The sequence below is a fragment of the Leuciscus leuciscus genome (genome assembly GCF_965113295.1).
Source record: "Leuciscus leuciscus genome assembly, chromosome: 14".
In the NCBI taxonomy this organism is placed as follows: domain Eukaryota; kingdom Metazoa; phylum Chordata; class Actinopteri; order Cypriniformes; family Leuciscidae; genus Leuciscus; species Leuciscus leuciscus.
Genome location: NC_138738.1, coordinates 2,878,407 through 2,885,896, shown reverse-complemented (window position 1 = coordinate 2,885,896; position 7,490 = coordinate 2,878,407). Strand labels below are relative to the sequence as shown.

At 38.3% G+C, this 7,490-nt stretch overlaps 1 long non-coding RNA gene across 1 annotated transcript in view; it reads left to right on the top strand.

Moving 5' to 3' along the window:
• The first annotated feature begins 1,120 nt into the window (after positions 1 to 1,120).
• The window catches only part of LOC309474215, a 9,790-nt gene continuing 3,420 nt past the window's right edge, over positions 1,121 to 7,490 (top strand). The window contains exons 1-2 of the long non-coding RNA XR_014197251.1: positions 1,121 to 1,201; positions 4,012 to 4,150. This is a non-coding gene — a long non-coding RNA (uncharacterized lncRNA). The remainder of the gene's footprint in view (positions 1,202 to 4,011; positions 4,151 to 7,490) is intronic.

Below are 7,490 nucleotides of genomic sequence, written 5' to 3'. Positions count from 1 at the left end.
TTAGAATTTAAAATAACTGTTTTCTTTGTGAATATATAGTAAAGTGTAATTTATTCCTGTGATCAAAGCTGAATTTTCAGCATCATTACTCCAGTCTTCAGTGTCACATGATCCTTCACAAATCAATTCTAATATGATGATTTGATGCTCAAGAAACATTTCTGATTATTATCAAATTTTTTTCAGGATTCTTTAGGTTCAAAAGAACAGCATTTATTTAAAATAGAAATCTTTTGTGATATTATAAATGTCTTTACTGTCACTTTTGATCAATTTAATGCATCCTTGTTGATTAAAAGTAATATCTTTAAAAAAATCAAACTTTATGCACAGTATGCATGTAAATGCCTGTGTGTGCATGTCTAAATGAATCAGTCCTGGAGGTTCATTAAACAACACAAATGCAATAAAATATTCTTTTGAAGAGGCAACAACACCGAGCACAACAATGGCCGCTACAAATGGCTCTCCAATGGGAATTCCCAGGTTGTCCCAGACCCGTTTGTTTGCATGATTGAGATGGGGTCAGCCGAGGTATGACTTCTGCTCCTCAGAGAGAGTTTCAGGCTGGGTCGTTGAATAGCCGTCCCGGCCTGTAATTACCGGGTCCATTGCCTAGCCTATTGTCATGCATAGACGAGCAGGCACGACCCAGGGAGCACAGACAACATGCCGAACTAAATGTGGGGTGTGGCGGGTCACCTAGATCACCATCTCCTGATAATTACCCACAAGCCCCAGTTAGTAAAGGTGGAGGGGTCTGGGGGAAGGCACTGGTTCCCACACAAAAGAAAAAATGACAATAAACACATAAGCTACATAAGGACTCGTCTTACCTTGCCTTTTTTCTCCTCCCTCACAATAGAAATGACTCATTTCTTTTGCTTTATAATTACCATGAGTGAGAGCAGGCGGGGTGAAGGTACCGTACGAGTCAATCGCTACACAAGTCCAACCCTTCAAAGCCAAGATTGGCCAACGACAGGAGGAGAAGATCGCTTTTGTCAAAGGTGTCAGCGTCCACATTTCACAACGCCGTGCAATCGATTTCAAACGAATATGTACACTTGAGATATGCTTTCGGAAACAGCCAACACTGTTTGATCGTGGGATGAAAGTTGGGGCACATCCCGTGTGGTTTTCCTTACACTTTATATAAGGCATAAAACCACTTTAGTGTCCTCGGGGCAGCAGTTACCAGGTGAGCCCAAAGAGTATAATTAACTAAGACTGTTGCAGTTAAAGAATATAGAGCGTGTCAACTTTGGCCTTTGGCTGAAAACAGAGATTAAATTAGTCATAGGTTCCTCGTTTTCAATGTGCACAACTTTTGCACGTAGCCAGAAGGCCTGTGTTATGAAGATAGGTGGATAGATGGATGGATATATCCAGCACAAAAACACAGAGAAGCAGGCAGAAGAACAAGGCATCTAAACACATTGACATTTGCTTTAGATTTAGGCAGGACGTCTCATGCAATCTCTATCATCTGGTGAGGATTGGTTTGAAGTGCACAATGAGCCTCTGTCCCATGCATGCTTTTTTTTTTGTTGTTTTTACTGTTTTCTTTTTGTAAAGTGGTGGCACATGAGGAGGGGCCGGTTGGACGTTTTTTTTTTTGACTCCATTATGTTTTAATCATCATTGTTTCTAGCAGTTCAGAGACAAAGCGAGAAGCTTTTCTTCTCCTCCTCTCTTTTAATCGGCTCTGTCAACTCAAAGCAGCACATTCAGAAATGATCCCTTTTAGTGTTTATTTACCCCTAAACAGCCAGATAAGCATATGAAGGGAAACGTCCTGAGGGCTGAAGGCTGGGAGAATCAGAGAATACCTGAAACAATACAAAGGGAACAGAGACGATTGTTGTTTGCGTGTCTCGAACAGCAGCTGCGCGGAGAACGAGGAATATAATGAAGCGAGGTGAGATATTAAGTAAATTGCCAGCACCAGGGCCTTAGCGTGACAGCGCTGACTTTGTAGACTCAAGTGCTGACTGACAGATACGTTTGGTTGTCTTCTTTTGTGTAAAGTAAGGATGAGAGTCCGGTTGCTTCGTCTCTCAGAACGTGACAGCGTCGCCTCTGGCCTTCACTGAGGATGCCGAGTATCTTTTACGAAGTCAATCAAAATATATCCATAACTTCACTCTACTTGTAGACAAATATATTTATATACGACACTGAATTGGCCCAGAGAAAGCAAGTATTCCTGAGAGATTGCTCTTTTTGAACTCGAGACTTTCATGCATTTAACCCTATAAAGCTACTGGATCATATTTGATACTCAAAAAACTTTGCTGGAAAACCTCATGCACACAATCTTCTACATGCCTTCTGTCGTCTGACTGATAGTTCATGCTTGTTTAGCAAGTACTGTAAAAGGTATTTTAGAATAATTGCACAAACGTCCATCTTCAGCTCGAGCTTCACGAGTCTTTTTTGCTGTGAAATCTTTACAGATTTTTATGAAGCAAATGTAAGGATAACGTTTATATTGTTAGTAATATTTCAAAATGAGCACTTACTGGACTGAAGCATCTTTGGTTTGATTATCCATATATATATATTTTTAGTATCAATATAGTATCAAATCATCAGGCTTTTATGGAAGGTTTATTTGTTCATCTCTCAATCACCATTGTATTGCATTGCATTATGTTTTAAAACTTTTCATAAAAATAAGCATTTAAATATCCTCTTTCTAAGACATTATTGGCAGATATGATAGTGAGTGATGACTGATATTTATATGCATTTTATGTAAGCAGTTTGTTACAGTGTTATAAAGATCTCACTGATTTACATTACAAGCATCAGAATTTCATACTTTTTTGGTCATAAAAATATCAACATATGCATGAAATTGCATATTTTTGCTCAGTTTGGCTTTGGGCATCTGAATAAAACAGAGCTGTTTTTGCTCCTCGAGTTTGAGCTCCATATTCTCACTATATCATACATTATTTATCAAATATTATACTCAACAAAAAACACATGCAAGCATTTTTTTTTTTTTTTTATCTAAAGGTTCAATAAACTGTTCCATTTAAAAAAAAATTTTTTTATGAAAACTCTCTCAAATGTTTCTTCTAAAACAATACTTTAGAGAAATACAGATAAGAAAGTTTGAGTGCATATTGAGATCTCTTGACTTTTGATTGAAGACTATTTTGTCAAATCTTAACAAATCCTGAGTTTGAGACCGTAATGAGATCTTTTGTCTTTGATCTTTTAGTATTTTAGCATCGTTCACCACCATGTGTTTGTGCAGTAAATCTTTGAGCAAGTGCTCAATGCAAACTTCAAAAACGTGTACTTCCAGAAGAGCAATGCATTTGCACGTTGCAAATGCTGGTGCAATTTGCCAAATTAATTCTAGTAAATGTTAATTACAAACGGTTTAATATGTACAGTTCATGCATTGTTAAAAACCAGGAAGCTTGCTTCAGGAATGCATGGGTATAATTAATGGGCCAAATATGTCACCTATTTAAAAAAAAAAAGCTTTTCATGTGAAGTGCAGAAAAATAGGGCTGTAACCACATCATGAGGTAATTGCAGTTTGGCAGGTGTGTCATAATGAGCAGAGATAGAGCGCCCAACAGGATGCAAATGAATTTCGGCCCAGGGCGCTTCCAGCACGATGCATTCAAGGCAATTAAGACTCTGCCACTTTCTACAACAGGGGTCAGATTCCCTACAGATCATCCCAATATGACATGAAAGATCTAAGAGAGCAGCTCGGCGTGTCAAAACTCGACGTGAGCCGCTGTGGCGATGAAAAGGAAGAGTTGGATGAACCTTGATAGACAGAGATCTGGGAAACAAAAACACGGTCTTCTTCTGCCAAGAAATAGGAAGGATTAAAAAAAAGAAAGGCTGTGTCTTTTGTAGGTTATGCAACTGTGTTTGGATGGGAAGGAGTTCAGATAATAATGAAACAATTAAAGGCTTTAAGGGTGACCTGTGCATAAATCAAATGAAGAATGCCGAATTTCATTCTCTTTATAGGGCTTGACTGGACTGATTACACGGCCACCCCACCCCACCCCAAACCCTTTCCTTCCCATCATGCCTCAGGCCACAACGCCACACCCCGCACCAGCACTCCCCCCTCCTGAGTGGGACGGTCTGTGTGCAGGTGGGAAGGGTAATTAAACTTTTACATCGACTCGCTTCTCTGGTGTAAATCAGCTTACTGTCATGGATCCATTCTGCTGGAAGAGCACGAGATGACTGGAGGAGTTCAAACGATAGAGGCTAATAAAACAGTCTTTCATTGTTTACAAACCCTCATGTTGTTCCGGACTCATATGACCCACACACACACACACACACACACACACACACACACACACACACACACACACACACACACACACACACACACACACACACACACACACACACACACACACACACACACACACACACACACACACACACACACACACACACACACACTTGTATATAAATGTTATATTCTTCTAATTATGCAATCCACATTGCGATCATCCCACATGCTCAATTTGCCGTGAATATTACTATTTAGGCAAGTTGAGCATGTAATTAAAAGAATATAAAATGAATGTACATTTGTATTAAAAAAATCAAGTTTGAAATAATTTTCAGACTAAAATATGTACAAACTGTATATATAAAAGGTTTTACACACACATATGTGCATATGCTAAAATAATTGTAATTATGTAATGAGTATATGTAATTATGCCAATATACATATGTGTGCGTGCGTGCGTCCGTGTGTGCGTGTGTGTGTGCATGTGTGCGTGTGTGCATGTGTGCGTGTGTGTGTGTGTGTGTGCGTGTGTGAATGTGTGCGTGTGTGTGTGTGTGTGTGTGTGTGTGTGTGTGTGTGTGTGTGTGTGCACAATTTGAACATGTGGGATGGTTTGAGTTAAAAATTAAGTTTGAAGTAATGTTCTGACAAAAAAAAAAAATTATTCAACATGCTTCTATTCCTCCCAACTTGCTTATTTAGCATTGTTGCGATTTCCATAGTGCAATCCAACTGTTGTGGGGTCAAATGGATTTCACAGATGGCATATTTTGTTCTAACAGGGTTTAGTAATTGCAAATCATGTATTTTAGTGTTGACATGATTAGCATGCTTCTGTTTGCTTCAAAGCTGTCTTCTTGCAGCTGTGTTGACACTGATGAATTTACTAGTGAAAGGCCCGGGGCAGACCATCACATCACTGGGAATAGCTCACATGCCTCTTCTGCTCTGAGTGCCAAATCATATCTGTGCCTCGATGTTAAAAGTGCATGAATGATGCCTTGTTTCTTTCGTTTTGACCTTTTCTCTGCTGCGGGTTTGGATTTTAAACCTGTTTTTAGGAGAGTTTTGTAAACGTGCACTTCTCTCTAAAAGAAAATCCGGTTGTATCCGGGTGGGAGCTTTAAAAAACATATTCCATCAACTCTCTCAAAAGCATTTTAAGACACTAACCGTCAATGAAAGAATATGCTGACAGCGCAAGGCATGATATATGGCATGAGTCAAACAAGGATGTTCATCCTCAGGATGTTTGCAAAAAAGTTCAGAAGGAAATAAGATGATATAAAAATAGATTTTTAAGTTATTTATACATATATATATAAAATAAAAATAAACATTGTAGTGTGTTCACACACCCGTCTCACACTGAGCTGCTCATTTGCATCACATAGAGCATGCTATAAACTTCTCACCAAATATGAGTCTGTACTCATTTAAATTTCCCTCCAGGAGACTGAATATGTAAATACCAGATTAGAAGTCTTAATTATGATTACTTTCAAACGTTTTTAATCCGAACATAGTAAAATAAGGAAAGAATATATATATATATATCTGTTGATTCTACGGAACTGGTAAAGTTCAAGGAAGAGGAAACAGCGAGTAAAGATCCCCGGGTCTGATTAGTGTAACATCAAACCGTGCCGAAGCTGGTGTGTCAAAGGGTGTTTGCATACATATATATTGACTATAATGCGCTTGCCTTCTGGGTCCAACCCTTCGGCTAAAACACGGCTTGAGAGTCACACTAGATTTGTTTTTTTTCCAGTATTCTTTGATGAATTGAATATTGAAAAGATCAGCATTTTTAACAGCAAAATAATAATAATTTGTCTGGTTTGATACTGTCTCTCTCTCTCTCTCTCTCTCTCTCTCTCTCTCTCTCTCTCTCTCTCTCTCTCTCACACACACACACACACACACACACACACACATGCACACATAAGCATAATTACATATACACATTACACAATTACAATTACTTACAATTACAAGACACACAGTGTTGGGGTAACACAGTAATGTGAAGTAATATATAACTTTTTATATATAAAAAATATAACTTTTTTAAGTTATATTAAGTTATAAGAGAAAAAGTAACGCAAAAGTAACATAACGCACTACTTTCCATTGAAATGAAGTAACGCTGACAGTAACTTTTAGGGAGTAAAAGTAATTTTCCCCAACACTGTGTGTGTGTATAAATGTGTGTATATATATATATATATGTGTGTGTGTGTGTGTATCTATCATGTTGAATTCAGGTGTTACTAGGCATTTTTGAGCCAAAAAAAAAATTCTTTGCCAATTTTTTAGGAATGTAATAAAATGTATAAATACACATATTGCTCGCTCTAAACAAAGCCTACTTCCTGATTACGGTCTTGAACACACAGTCTTGTTGTTGCAGTCCGCTACACACCATCATACAGTACGTGTGAAGAGTTCTGTTGTTTAAGTTCACTTAAGCCTGTAGAAATGCAGTCTGCCACTCCGAGTCTGCCTTAATTAAACTCCTGTGAGTTCCTCAGAGATCTCTGTCAGCCGTAATTGGTGCGTGATTATCTCGTTTCTTGGCTCACGCTGAGCCGATTGCGACTGTCATTCATTAACGCAGGACGTTAAAAAGATTCTTTAAAGTAGTGTTTAGGGAGCTGCCCCAACAAGTTATGCAGGGCGAGAGGTTAGAAGTGTGTATGTGTGTTTGTCATGATGTGTGTGTCAACACTGTCATATGGTGTCGAGTCTCATTTAAACAAACTCCCCATGCTCCACTTAACAGCTATGAAAATATTAAAAGTATAAAGCATAATAACAAACACCCTCCAGGTTTACGGTCATTGTTTTGTCGTGAGTATTGTCTCACAGTGCGCTCTATTAGATCCCACACATGCATAAACACACACACACACACACACACACACACACACACACACACACACACACACACACACACACACACACACACACACACACACACACACACACATCTGCACGCCAAACAAAGAACATAAAAGCTGGGACGCTGGTCTAATAAAAAATCTGCTAAAAAAAATACTCTTTTGCATTCAAAATAAAATGTTATTATAGGAAAATTATTTTATAGCTACACATATGCATAATGCACTTTTATTTAGAAAATGCAAATACTCATTTGGGTGATAAAATCTCATTTGTGAAATGGGCG